We start from the raw sequence: 14,929 nt of genomic DNA, 5'->3' as shown, positions 1-14,929 counted from the left end.
CACACCTGGTTCACATTCCCTTGGCCAGAACTCCGGTCTCTGGCTGCAGCTAACTGTGGGGAGGCTGGAAAGTGTCGTCTGGCTGTACACCCGCGAAGAGGAAAGAACATGGGTGTTGGTGGTAGCCAAAATTTAGGTGTTTGGGGCCATAGGTTTGGGCTCAAAACGATATGAATTATTTGTGTGAATTAGCATGGCTCATGATGGGCAAACTTATGAAGTAAGAAGTTCATTGTCACTAGAATGTTGGTTGGAGAACAAATTTCTGCCGTTTCTACTCTCTAATTACAGTTCCCAAACAGCAGAGCAATTCCTCCCACACTCCTGCTCCTACTTCTCCTGTGGTGCAAAATGCTTGGTTCCCATTACGGAGAAAAGAGTGGGTCATGTGGCGCTACCTCTGCTGCAGAATATCCTCTCCACTTTTGCTCTTTTTTATGATGGCACGATGGGTGGATGTTGAGGTGATCTTGGTGGCCAGCAAACAAGATCTGAGGGCCTCTGCAGGGAGCTCAGTGTATGGGAAAGGCAAGCCTGCACATTGTTGGAAATCATGCATCTGGGGCAAGAATTAGCACAAAGTTCTTTTGTATGATATATGAAAATAAAAAAGCTTAGCAGAATTACTCTAAGTGTAACATTCTGGAATCCTAGGATTCTGGCTTCAGAAAGGACATTAAAGCCCAGGAGTCTGGTCCTATTGTGCTGTACGTGAAGGGGACCAGAGGGTCAAGCCCTTTGTCTTTCAGGTTGTAGAGCTAGTACTAGCTGAGCAGTTAGAACCTGGGCTCCGCTCACCAATAAAATATCAGGGTTTTCATGGCCTTAGAATAGATTTACGTTAGTTTTGTTCCACTGATGTTCTAACCTGTTAAGAGTCGTACAGAGAAGGAACTGTGGGAGGCAGGAGACACGAGAGCTCTGCTCTGAGCCCAATCGGACTCTGGGCATGTGTACGGGCCTTCAGTTTCTCATACATACACTGAAGAATTTGGATTAGATCCTGGCATTCAAATCCTATATCACCTAGGGAGGCCCAGTATCTTAAGTTTTGTTAGATGATTCTATGGCTTAACATGGTTTGAAAACCATTCCTTCCACTGGAGGAAATGGTCTTTTGAGTGTCACTGCTTGTCAGAGCTGCAGATTCAAAAAAAAAATTTTTTTATACTTATTTTTGAGAGACAGAGCATGAACAGGGAAGGGGCAGAGGGAGAGACACACACACAGAATCCGAAGCAGACTGCAGGTTCTGAGCTAGGGGTCAGCACAGAGCCCAACACAGGGCTTGAACCCACAAACCATGAGATCATGACCTGAGCCGAAGTCGGATACTTAACCAACTGAGCCACCCAGGTGCCTCCAGAGCTGCAGATTCAAATGCCTTGGCGGGGGGGGGGGGGTGTCAAGTAGGTAATCTAAGAAGAGGCCGGAATACGTTATAGGTTGTGTGTCCCTCCCCAATTCCTATGTTGAAGTACTAACCCCCAGTACCTTAGAATGTGACTGTAATTAGAGATAGGGTCTTTCAAGAGGAAATGGAGTTAATACAAGGTCACCAGGGTGGGATCTCATCCAAGAAGACTGATATACTTGTAAGATGCAGGCACTGATAGAAGAGAGATCATGTGAACACAAAGGGAGAAGGCAGCCATCCCTAAGCCTACGAGAGAGAGGCCCTGAAAGAAACCAACAGTGCTGGCCTTGGACTTGATCTTGGAACTGTGAGAAAATACACTTGCGTTGCTTAAGCCACCCAGCCTGTGGTACTTTGTTTTAGCAACCCTAGCAGACTAATATAGAATGTGTCGGTGCTTTTGTGTGGGCAGGTACGTGTGTGTGTGCGCGCATGCACACACATGTGTAAAACAAGAGGGAGTGGTAGAGGCTAGGGCAGTTTTGAGTGCATTTTGTCTTGGAGGAAAGGGGTCGGCACCCTTCAGCTCCTGCTGATTATTCCTAGATCCATGCGGGGATATTAGCTTTGTGTTGCCAGATGTTCTAAGTTTTTCGAACAAGCTGGACTTTTTCATTGTGAGATTTCCCCTCTTTTAAGATACTACATGGGCAAACAAAACAGGTCTGTGGGCTGAATTTGACCTACAGACCCCCAGTTTTGACCAGTGACCCCGTGTCTAAGGAAACAGTTGAGACCTGACCTCCTAAGGGAGGGCGTGACTGGGGAGCACGGGAGACAGAACACTGGTGAGGAGCCAGGACATCTGGTGGGCTCTCCCAGCCAGACCGTCTTGCAGTTAGACCTGAAGTCAGATCTCAGTTCCCATTCTCGTCAGACGAGGAGACTGAACTAGTCTCTGCCAGCAAAGGTGATTGGAAATTTCAAGTCCGAGTGCCATATTCTGTAAACAGAATGATGGCCAAGATAATTGCTTTCTGCTTGGCTGTTTCACTCTCAGAATGAGTGCCCGATCTTCTAAAGTCACAGAGAAAAAGATTGAATGTAATTAAAGATTTGAGTGCATAGAAGTAGATAAAATAGCCTTAGGTCTTAGAAAAAGCTGCTCAAACTGGAAAAAAAAAAATGACAAGCAGAGAAGTTGCTCCAAATGAATGTCATTACACATATTGGCCCAAGAGAATAAGAACTTCACTATTTCATTATGAAAATTATCATGGTGCTCCTTCACTTTGCATTGGAATGGTCACTGCAGGATTTCCTTGGCTCCTTTTTTGTCAGCATGTCAAGGACAGAGTATGGTAGACACGGAATAATAAAATGATTATTGAGGGGAGCCTGGATGACTCAGTCAGTTAAGCATCCAACTCTCAATCTTGGCTCAGGTAATGATTTCACGGTTTGTGAGACCAAGCCCCATGTCAGGTTCTGGGCTGACAAGCCTGGACCCTGCTTGGGATTTTCTCCCTCTTCTCTTCGCCCCTCCCCTGCTTGTGCTCTTTTTCTTGTGCGCGTGCTTGCTCTCGCTCGCTCTCTCATAGATCAATAAACTTTAAAAAATTTAAGAAAAATTGAGCCCTTACCATACATCAGGGACTTTACACTTATAGGCATTTCTTGCTGTAACACAAAAATAATATTCCCCAGAATATTTTGTCATCTGCAAAACTTAATATAAAAAGAATAGGATTTATGGGGGGGGGAAAATAGGACTAAGGCAGACCTTTCAAATTTCATGCAACTCTGATGAACCAAAACAATTACTACTATCTGAGGAGGTCACTGGACTATTTTGTCAGTGGCTGAGTGGCTACAAGCTGCCAGAAGAGTCTTAAAATGCACAAAAGCAGGGACACCTGGCTGGCTTATGCAGTAGAGTGTCCGACTTCGGCTTAGGTTGTGATCTCCTGGTTCAAGAGTTTGAGCCCCACCTCCAGCTCTGGGCCGACAGCTCAGAGCCTGGAGCCTGCTTCAGATTCTGTGTCTCCCTCTCTCTCTGCCCCTCCCCTGGCTCGAGCTCTGTCTCTCTCAAAAATAGAGATTTTTAAAAAATGCACAAAAGCAGTAGAGATGGGAAGCTGGTAACTAACTACACCAGTGCTGGCATGGGTGGAGATAGAGAAATGACAATGAACTCTGAGTCAGTGGGGCTATGGTCAAGTTGAGCACAGGAAGCAGGACAACCTCACACAAGCTAAGAGCCCATGAGACTGGCAGGGGAGTGGGGGCTATTGGAGAAAGTAGAACCCTGGGTGCAGGTGATCATTTAAAAGTTCCCCAGAACACAGCTTCCTGTTTCCCAGAAACAGTTCCTGCTCGGGTAAGGCAGCAGTGGTGCCTTGGCCCTTCTCCACTCCCACTGAAGGTATGGTTCTTCTCTCGCCATTCCAGTCCCTCTTGCTTAGGAAAAGCCATATAGGATATGGTGAAAACCTACATGCAATTTCCACACAGCAGTGTGAAATTTTCACGTGCAAGTATGTACCATACAATGTGCAGTTCTCACATTTCAGGGACACCGTGGATGAATGACCCATTACTGATGGGGTCATTCATGCTATGGAAACACACTCGGTAGAAGAACAGAGCGTATAGAGTGTATTATCCTAGTTAATTCTCACACCTTTACGAGGTACTGGAGCAGTGGTTCTCACATTTGTGTGCATCAGAATTACTTGGAGGGCTTGTTAAAACAGATCGCTGGGTTTTATCCCCAGACTTTCCGTAGGCCTGGGGTGGAGCTGAAGAATTTGCATTTCTAATGAGGTCCCAGATGATACTGATGTTGCTGCCTGGGAACCACATTTGAGAACTACTAAGCTGTAGGAAATGGATAATTGGCAAGATTTCATGATTTACCCAAGATTTCTTAAGGAATGGGCCAGAGGGGAGCCTAAACCTTGGGCCTGATGAGACTAGCATGCCTGAGAAATTGACCTTTGATGATCTATGAACACTTAAGAGTGTGCTGGGGTGGGGTACCTGGATGGCTCAGTCAATTAAGCGTCTGGCTTCTGCTCAAATCAGGTCACAGTTGGTGGGTTTGAGCCCCACGTAGGGCTCTCTGCTGTCAGTACAGAGCATGCCTCGGATCCTGGATCTCCCTCCGTCTGCACGTGTGCTTTCTCAAAAACAGATAAACATTGGGGGAAAAAAAAAAAGGGGGGGAAAGAATGTGCTGAGGTTGGTTGGTTTTTGTACCTGAGGAGTCTGTACTTCCACCCGAGGGGCATGCTGTGTGGCCTCCAACTTTGTAAGACACCTCCCAAATTTTTTTATATCCTTTGCTATTTAAGAACTTACATGTAGTGGGTGTCGGTTACAGTCCCCCCATCCCGTGCATAACCTTCCTGCTAAGGCAGCCGGCAGGCAACGGCCTCGGATTCAAACCCAGCTGCTCTGCTTCCAGCATCCACGTTCTTCTCCACCCGGCTGCACTGCCCCCTAAAGCGTTTCCTAATGGAGGCCTAGTGCGGAGGTTGGGGGCTCTACCTGTGACCGGCTTATGCTCCTGTTCTGCACGGGCTGTTTCAGGGCAATGCACGGCAAGGTAGCCAAGTGGTGTCTGAATAGAAAGCCCAACTGGGAGAGCTGCTCTGAATCTCAAATCCCGCAATAATGGACTTGCTTTGTTTTCGAGGATTTAAAGGTTGTGGCAAAGGTGATGTGGTATCACAGAAAAGAGAACTTTGTCCATGTTTATCACGAACAACTCCCGATTGCAGAAAGTTGCAGTTGATTGCTGTGTTAGTGCTGGGAGGTTGTAGCCTGAATTATGAATGGGAAAAAAGTGCTGACTATTACTAAATGCCTCTCAACATTTCAGGAGCTAAGTCACCGCCTTGAGAGCGTGATGTGACAGGAAGAGCTGCAGAGTCAGAGTGGAATTTGAATCCACGCTGTTGCTTACAGATTGTGTGACATTGGAAAAGTTATTAGTCTAGTCAAACCCTCCATTTCTTTTATTAAAGTGGTCTTATATTTACTTCGCTGGCTTTTCATGAGGACAAACTGGCCACCAGTAATGCAGATATACTTCTGATATCCACAGCGCACTGAGGCATAGACTGGGCCCCTCTTTGGTTTCCCTGTGGTAGTATAGTGGATCCAAGGAGCTTCCTATCAAATGCAGTGTATTCAACCTTGCACTTGCTCTGTAAGGGCTGAAAACCAGGCAGCAATGCCTTCTCAAGGAGACAGAAGTGGATGCCTGCTGAAAATTGGCTCACCTGAGACGTCTGGTTGAAAGCATCATGAAGCTAGCAGCTTCCCCTAACTTCATACTAATATATATACACATGAAGACCTGGAAGAAAAAGGCAACATTGAAAAGATATTGGAACCAAATTCCAAAGTTTTGAAGGAACTGATGGTAATTACAGGGCAGATGGAGACCAAGAATAACCAGTATCACTTTCAGCTTAGGTCATATGGGCTACTCTGCCTCCATGATTTGGAGACACGGTGCCTGTATCAAACAGATAACTTCCCAAAGCCATGAGGAAAGCAGTGCCTCTGTTTCTCCCTCTCCTTCCCACCACCACCTGTCCCTCTGCCTCTTATCCCCACTTAGGTTTCCATTGTTAGAATTTGGGCCAATACCCCAAATTCTGGCCATGAAGTGTCCAGGAAATAATGCAGTGTTGGTAATGTCCCAAGACCCGTGGATGATATACTCTAAGGTGATCCCAAGGAGTCACACTCTTGAGTCATCCTGTCCCCTTGAATGTAGGCAGTACTCGTGACTGGCTATAAGCCAGTGGAGTGTAGCAAAGGTGATAGATGTCACCCCCGTGAGGATATTACAGAGTGAGGGTCTCCTGCTGGCCTCAAAGAAGGAAGTTGCCATGTCTTGAGATAGCCTGAGGAGGGCCACATGCAAGGACAGCCCCCAGTGGACAGCCAGCAAGAAAGTGTGGCCTCAGTCTCAGTTCCCCAGAGCTGACTGCGGCCCACAATGGTGTGAGCTTGGTAAAGGGCCTCGACATCCAGAAAGAAATGCAGTCCACCAACACCTTGATTCCAGATTGGGAGGTCCTGAGCACAGGACCCGGGTAAGCCAGGCCCAGACTTCTGACCCAGGGAAACTTAAGTAATAAGCGTATGTTGTTTTAAGTTGCTGTTTGTGGTTGTGTAGTGAAAGGAGTAATGGAGTGAGTTACAGTCTCTGTAATGTAGGTAATGTGAGGGGAATAAAAAAAAAACCTGCGAGGAACTGCTGGGAATCAGAGTGATTAAGTGGGTCCCCAGAAACCAGTAGCCAGATACTGGAGGCCAGGGGAAGGTGCCACCTCAAGATAACAGAGGTAAGGTCTGTGGGAAGTGGAACTTTGTCTGGGAGCTGTAAATATGAAAACCTGTCCTGCAACTGTAGATCTGATAAGGAGATTCCATTACAGTGCGTGTGACCCAAATGGGGTGGGGGAGGGAAGGAAAATGAACTTTTCATAAACTTACTAGGAAATGCCTAGAAGTTTAAAAAAATCTTAATGGGAGACTCAAAAGAAACCTTCTCATTGAAAATATTAAATTCTTCTTCTATAGATAAAACTTCTAGATTAATGTAATTTCAATAAAAATCTTAGAGGAGACTATTATCACCTCATGTAAAAATAAATTCTGGTTAATTCACATTTAGTTGTAAAAAAAATGAGCATGTAGAGGTTAAATAAAATATGGGTGAATATTTTGGGTGTCTTTGGGGGGTAGAAAAGCCATTTCCCAGTGTGATACCAAAGCCAAGAATAATAAAAGAAAGGATGGCTACAGCTGATCACACAATGAGAAATTCTGCGTGGTATAAAATTACACACAAAAAACTTGAAAGGCAAACCAATAGAGAAAAAATATGTAACAAATGCCAGGTATTGTTAAACTTTCAACTTTCATAAACCAATTAGAAAAATATAAACCAATTGGAAAAGGGATCACAAAACACACCGGCCTGGTTTGCTTTGTCCCATGGACCTTTTTCCTTTCCAGAAATCTTGACTGCTCAGGCTTTTGGGGCAGCAGTGCTGGGCATACTACAATGATGGCCATTGTGACATATTTTGGGGAAGATGTACAGTATTCATCTTTCCATCAGTTCTTTTTCTTGCCCATCATTCAGGAATTTCTGGTAAGGGATCAGACCTTTTATTAAATAATATCACTAAATGGAGATTTTATACCCACCCACACTTTCACAGTGAAGAAACTATCCATTATTAAAGCCTCTTTTATTCAAAAGAATTTTTCAAAATAGATATGGCTTTATTATTTTATGTTTGTGAAAACAGTTCATGCTTGTGAAAACATTCATGCTGCTCAGAAAAATGTTAAGATGGTAAAAATATGCTAATCTTGCTGCCCAAAGATAACTTCTATTTTCTGAGCATGTGCATACATTCGTGCACATACATTCACACAGGCAAGTGTTGATTTATATTTTTACAAAAATGAGGTCATACTTTTCCCCAGTTCAACTATACATCATGAACATCTTTCCATGTTAATACATGTAGACCTACATCATTTTAAATGGATGCAGATTATTCTTCAAAATGGATACTAATTAATTTAACCAATCTGATAAATTTTAAGTTTTTTTTCTTTACCATTATAAAGAACTCTGTAATTGATTCCTTATGCATATTATTTGGCCGTGGGTCTGGTTATTTCCTAAGAATAAATTCCTAGAACAGAGATAACTAGTCAGCTGTCTAAGGGAAGAAAGAGCCAGACAAGATGATCTGATGCAACAAGCTATAGTATCTGAGGAAGAGAAACGATTGTGAATTTATCACAGTCCCTATCGCTTGAATCTGTGCCCTGCCCAGCCCAAAGGATACATGTATGAGTTCCAGGGAGAGTAGATACAAGCAACGCCGCTTCCAAACCCTTTTAACAGTGGGGTCAGGGAAGGAGGAGAGGCGAGAGTGGCTTCCCCCTGCTCTGCTTCAGGCCGAGACATAACACTGCAGAGGTGTCGGTGTGGCAATCTGAGCAGGGGGTGCTCCCGGAGGAACTGGGCCAGTCTGTATGCAAATATGAGAATCCTATTGGGAACTCCAGAAACACAGCATTTTCATAAACTGGTGGGGGTGGGGGTGGGGGTCAGTGAGGTTTGAGTCCTTAGTATTGTCCTATCATCTCTACACCCAGTGGCAGGTGAGGCTAGGAGAAACACGTAGGTGCAAACCAACTGTGTGCTGAACACCTCAAAATACGGAATACATACTCTTTTTAGAGATATAACCAAGAATTGCCTTATCTGTAGTTTTATAGTCTAGTCTAAGGTGGGTTTTTTAAGGTTTATTTTTGAGAGAGAGAGAACGTGAGCGAGCGAGCGTGCGCAGGGGAGGGGCAGAGAGGGAGACACAGAATCCAAAGCAGGCTCCAAGCTGAGCTGTCGGCACAGAGCCCGATGTGGGACTTGAACCCATGAACCATGGGATCCTGACCTGAAGTTGGACACTCAACTGAGCCACCTGGGCTCCCCTGTAGTTTCATAGTCTATGAGTGGTATTTTGGGGCTTGTTCTTTCCCACCTGCTGTGTACTCATGGCCGAGGTAAGGTCTCTTAGATTCCATTGGCAGTCATTTTCCACCTCAGCCATACAGGATTCAAGTCTTTCACCTCTTTAAGATCTAATAGGAGATTGGTTCTCTCAAAAAAAAAGCCTTTACGTAACTGATAATTGTGTAGAAATCACATCTTTTATCTTTATCCCCTGTTTCTTGGAATAGTGCCTTTCCACAGTTCAAGTAAGTTCAACAATGAGAAATGACCCAAACTCCAAAGTAAGAGTTTGGCAGGCGGTGTTTGTTGTCACCCAACACTCATCCCCCCTCCTGCCTACTCTTCTTCACTGACAGAAGTCTAGTTTATACAGGAGCTAGCTAGGGACCCATTGGTTCAGCCCCTCTCGCAGTCCCAAAATATAGATGTTATTCTAGACCAGTCGAAATAATCTCATTTTGCTCAGCCTTCGGTTGGTTGAAGGATGGCACGTGATTGTTTTGACTAGTGAGGTGGAAGGGGGAGTCTCCTGAAGGAACTTCAGTCTCCAAATGAAAAGATAAAGTCTCCCCACAAGCAGTTATTCTCCTACCCTTTCTACTTTTCTAGAATGAGGAGATTGTGCCTTGAAGAGCAGTGATCATGAGATGAGAAGCAGGAGGATGCTAAGAGGATAGATCAACAAAATGGAGAGTGCCTGGGTCCCTGAGGACATCGTGAGTAACTGAACCCCTCTAGCAATCACTGAACGTTAGGGTAAACATTAAAAATAGGAATTTATCCCTGTTACCTAAGTTTGGTTTTTGGTTACACCAGCAAAACATTCCTAAGTGGTACATGGAATAAATAAAGCAAGAGTGACTTGATTATCCCGGGCAATGAACTCTCGAGCCAGATTGCCTGGATTTAAGTCTAAGCTCTTCTATGTGCTAGTTTTGCAACTTTGGCTGGGTTCAACTTTCTGTACCTCAGTTTCTGTTTGTAAGATGGAGATAATAATTCCTACTTCTCAGTTTGTGCATTGTAGTCTGGAAGAAATTACAAAACATCAACTTGATGTTTTTGTGGGGTCATATCAATATACCAGTGTCTAGAGTTAAAAAAAAAATCCAGGCACAGTTTTCTAAGTGTTTTTATTTTGGGGGACACACACACACACACACACACACACACACAGCAGAGGAGGGGCAGAGAGAGAGAGAGAGAGAGAGAGAGAGAGAGAGAGAGAGAGAGAGAGAGAGACAGAATCCCAAGCAGGCTCCAGGCTCCCAGCTCAGAGCCTGATATGAGGCTCAAACCCACAAATTGTGAGCTCATGACCTGAGCCAAAGTCAGACACTCAACCAACTGAGCCACCCAGGTGTCCCGGGATTATTTTTATCAAACCCAGGGGTGCCTGGGTCACTCGGTTGAGTGACTTTGGCTCAGGTCGTGATCTCACAGTTGTGAAACTGAGCCTTATGTCAGGCTTGTGCAGAGCCTGCTTGGGATTCACTTTCTCTCTGCTCTTCCTCACATGCTCTCAAAATGAATAAAGAAACTTAAAGAATGCAAAGTCTCTCATAACACATCATTTTAAGTACACTTGGATTGAGATGATAGAAGAGCTGGGGGAAAAAATCTATTATGGCCAAATATAGAACCATTAATCTCAAAGAGGGTCTAGACAAAATGTTTGGGATTTTCCACTCTTAAACAAAAGACCCGAGTTATTTCATTTGTAAGTCTTAGCCTTAATCTACTCTAAGGAGTAGAGCCTGGCTGTTTAACAGCTATAGTTCTGAAGTTCATGTTTATGTGGCCACCTTCCCCCACCCCCTCAATAGAGTGTTCCCTCCTAAATTGGTCTCCCCACCCCAAACTTCTTGAAAGTTTGTGTTTCTGCCTTCATTTCTTCTGGTTATAGCTTTTTACAAAGATTTGCATTTCTGTTGTTTGATGACTAAAGAAGTAGGGAAGAGGTCTTCTCTCTCCTTTTAGTTTTGTACATAGGGATAGGAGGTCACCTGATGTTCTCATTTTACAGGTGGATTTATTAAGCAAGAGGCATTGGACATTCTTATCTCGGTTGACCAAAAACCTCAGAAATCTTCCCATGCCATTTCTGAGAAGGTGGTTACCTGAAGAGAACAAGACTTACTTAAATTTGGTCCTCATGAATACCCTTAGAATTGTCTCTTATGGGGTATCTAGCCTTCTGACACTAAGTTGTGCTCATCTGCTAAGTTATCCTACAGCAATGGCAATGGAGTATTAAGAGGTAAATCCAACATTCTCTCTGGGATCACTTCCTTTCTGACTCAAAGGAGAAAGACAGATCAGTTTTGGCACAGCTGGTACTATGGGATTAACCATAGACCAACTCCTCCAGGCTGCTAATCACAGCTTGGATGTCATTTGCCTCAGGACCAACAGGGATTCATTAAGCCCCCATGTGGTGCATGCCATTGGATTAAGAATTCCAATAATGCTGAGGTCTGAATGTGGACTTCAATCTTATACTTTTGCTTGAGGTAACAAAACATTCAGAGTAACATTCCACTTAGATTCAAGACTCCTTTCTGCCTTCTAATTTCATCATGCTCTCATGATGACTCAGGAAATGATCAGCTCAGTGAGCCTACATTAAGATATCTCTCCCATTTTCTGGCAACAGAGGTCCAGTGTCTGATGAATCAGGGAAGAACTTAAAACCACCTCAATTTTAAACCCAACAACCTGTGATCAGACATTTAGATAGAATCATAGCATGGGAGAATCAAAAGGGAATTTAATGATCATTTTGGCCAAAAGTCCTCCAACTTTAATGTCCATTGGAACCACTTTGGAAGGTAGGTCAACACAGGTGAATGCTCATAGTTTCTGATTCAGTTAGTCTAGGGTGGGGCCCAAGAACTTGCATTGTAACACATTCCCAGCATATGTCAATACTACTGGTCCTCTAGACCACACCTTGGGAACCACCGACTTAGACAACTCCTGCCGTTCACAATCAAGGAAGCCAGAACGGAGCGATTAGTGGACTGTCCAAGGTGATTGAGGAAATGGAAGAACGAAAACCGAATTCATTTGTCAGGTTATTTCCATTCCACCATTAATGCCACTAGTTAACTGTTCGTAATACTTGCTTGGGAACAAAAGGACAGCAGAGCTCACAAATCTTAGCTTTCCCCTCAGGTAACTATGGACATTGGGAAGTCATGTAACCTCTTTATGGTCTCAGTTTCTATAAAAGGAGATAATAGTAAGAACTATAGGACCTACCTCAGAGTAGTTGTGAGGATTTAAATAAACTACTTTATAAAGTCCTTAGAGAATCATGCCTTGCAAAGTTCTAGAATTATTAAATATTCGTTATTTCTAATTTGGAAGTAGTTTGTATTCCCAATGTTACACTTTATCTGATCAAACTGGTCGGTCCAAGAATAGTAAAGGTGACTAAGAAGAAAACTTCAGACTGTTAATCCCAAAGCTGGTGATTTAAAACAGTTAGATTTTAGGTGTTAGAGATTCTGGATTATCTGCTCTGTCCCTCTCTTCCAAAGTGGGAACAGAAAAGTTAGAGAGAAACTTTTATACCTAGTTAGCAACACTGGCAGTTCTAGAGGTTTAAATTATTCTTGATCTATGCAGTCCTTTTGCATGTGGCATTACAGGGTCCCCTTACAGATTTGTCTCTTTCCTACTGGTAGGAATTCAGCTCAATCATATAGGGGACATTGGACCACCGATTCGTTATCATTTTATCCTTGCTCTGAATGTTTTTTCTGGAACCCTTTTGTTATGGTCCCTGCATGCAGTAAAATGAGAGGACCTTATTTCCATTAAGTTCTAATAATACTCAGAAGAATAATTGAACCCACCCAGGTTATTCTACACTCTTTCCCAGACTTTCTGGTGTAGAGAGGCGTCAAAGCCATGAAAATCAAGTATTACTCAGCTTAAAAATAGGGGCTCATTTCAAGAGTCTAAGTGGCAACTTGGACAGCAAAAGGTTAATAGTGCATTGAAAAAAATTCCAGCAGTCCACAAATCTAAGCATAATTATGTATGAACATGAGGCTTTTATTGCTGTCAAAATTAATCACTTTTCAACTTCCAGCTGTTAAAACCCTTCTGGCAGTTCTCCAAGCAATTCCCCCACAGTTACTTTTCTTTCAATTAAATTCTGGTGCAGTTCACAGGCTCCTGTTACATAAGCAGCCATTTAAAAATGGACTTCTCGGGGTTTTCTTCCTATCTTTTTTTGTCTTTGCTTAAAACTAGAAAGTGACAGAAAATGAAGTTTGTGTCTCCTACTCTTTCAGTTCAACTTTTACTTAAGCTTCAGGCCTACAAAACAAGCAGGGGATTAAAGTGCTAGTGTTTATTATAAAAATCTTTGTGTGTCGTGATTTGTAATAATTTTTATTAGCCATTCCTCTCAGCTGTCCTCTGAGATAAGGGAACATTGTTGGGTTTGCTCTCTGCAATCCCACCCACTTTTCTTTCCCCGACAGCAACTTCGCAGGAAATGTAGTTTACAAACCGTCAGTGGTAGGTTTAGTTCCTGTTACGCTACCGCTTATTTCTACGATAGCAGTAACACCTGCCCCTCTAAGTGTACAGGTTGGTCAGTGTAGGAATGATCATGAAAGGGAGCCCTCTGAAGTGTCTGGCGCTGCCCTGCTTCCTGGTAGATCTGGAGGTGGACCCCACCCGCTGATTCCAGAAGCAGCTGCAGAGAGGCCGGCTGAGCAGTGAAGGGCAGAGGTGCATGCATGGCAGGCTAAGGCCACTGTGCAGAGTACAGATCCTCAGTGTGATTCAGAAATGGCCCCAGTACATGATTTTGGTTTACGGATGGAAAGGAGTCCACATCTTTGTATTTGCTTGGCACAGAATGGAGTGCTTGATACATGAATGATAGTGTATTGGAATGGCTGCCTTTCCACTTTCGTTCCTGGGATTCTGAAAGAATAGACCTTTTGTTTAAAATATTTATTTTTGAAAGAGACAGCATGAGTCGGGGAGGGGCAGAGAGAGAGGGAGACACAGATTCTGAAGCAGGCTCCAGGCTCTGAGCTGCCAGCACAGAGCCCGATATGGAGCTTGAATCCAAGGACCTTGAGATCATGACCTGAGTAAGTCAGATGCTTAACGAACAATTGAGCCACTCAGTCCCTTTTGTCCTTTTTCAGAGCAACCCAGGGATGAATGAGGACGGAAGCTTTGCTCTACAGCGACTGGAGATTCTGACCCCTCTCACCTGCCCTGTGGTATCAGGGCACAAGCCCTTCAACACTGGAGGTCATTCAGTTAGGGTCACTTCCTTGGCTGGTCTCCCAACTCCCTCCGATGGTGCCAGCTATGTTCGAGTCTGGGCTGGAGACCACCTTCCCCGGTCACTCCTGTGGGTCTTGGAGCCTTCTTCCTCACTCATGCCCTATCATGCAGTTGCTGTGTGCTACATGCTGTAATGAGCAGGAGGTCTCTAGTTGGCAGCCTCCGATTTCTGCTATCATGCAAAGTTAGGAAGAAATTTGCTTCTGGAAATCTACTGAGTTTTTCTGATAGTGGCAGGAGCTCGGAGACCAGGTAATGGGTATGAAGAGGGCTTTGTGGCAGAGAAAAAGGAGTATAGAGGTCTTGAGTGTCAAAGAATAAGAATGCAGCAGACACCTCATAGTGCTTCCATGTTATCTTGAATACACAGTTCTATGCTATGTGGTTGGGAAGAGAGACTACAGGTGCAAGGGAGTCCTCATTCTGTGATCATCCATATTCTAAAGTGACTGGTCATTAAAAACTTGGGCTTTGACAACCTGAGCCAGTGGTGGTTTAGGATTCTGAGCAAGATTCCTTGCCCAGATAGAAGCCTTGCTGGTCAGTGGCCGGGGAGTCCTCTGTAGGGGTTTACTGTAGCGCCATTCCCCTGAGGCTGCCCTGCTGGACCTTCGCTGCTGGTCAAATCACATCCGTGCTCAGGGAAATGGCTCCAGGCCTGGGCACCTTGGCAGGAATTTGGA

The 14,929-nt window shown here is 44.2% G+C and overlaps 1 long non-coding RNA gene across 1 annotated transcript in view; it reads left to right on the top strand.

The window, feature by feature from the left end:
* Positions 1-14,278, top strand: part of LOC115294499 — a 30,337-nt gene extending 16,059 nt beyond the window's left edge. Inside the window, exons 3-4 of the long non-coding RNA XR_003909915.1 lie at positions 9,531-9,637; positions 14,102-14,278. This is a non-coding gene — a long non-coding RNA (uncharacterized LOC115294499). The remainder of the gene's footprint in view (positions 1-9,530; positions 9,638-14,101) is intronic.
* The last annotated feature ends 651 nt before the right edge of the window (positions 14,279-14,929 follow it).

Source organism: Suricata suricatta, chromosome 6 (assembly GCF_006229205.1).
Source record: "Suricata suricatta isolate VVHF042 chromosome 6, meerkat_22Aug2017_6uvM2_HiC, whole genome shotgun sequence".
NCBI lineage: Eukaryota > Metazoa > Chordata > Mammalia > Carnivora > Herpestidae > Suricata > Suricata suricatta.
Note: the sequence above shows the minus strand (reverse complement) of the source record. Positions and strands in the feature narration are given on the sequence as shown.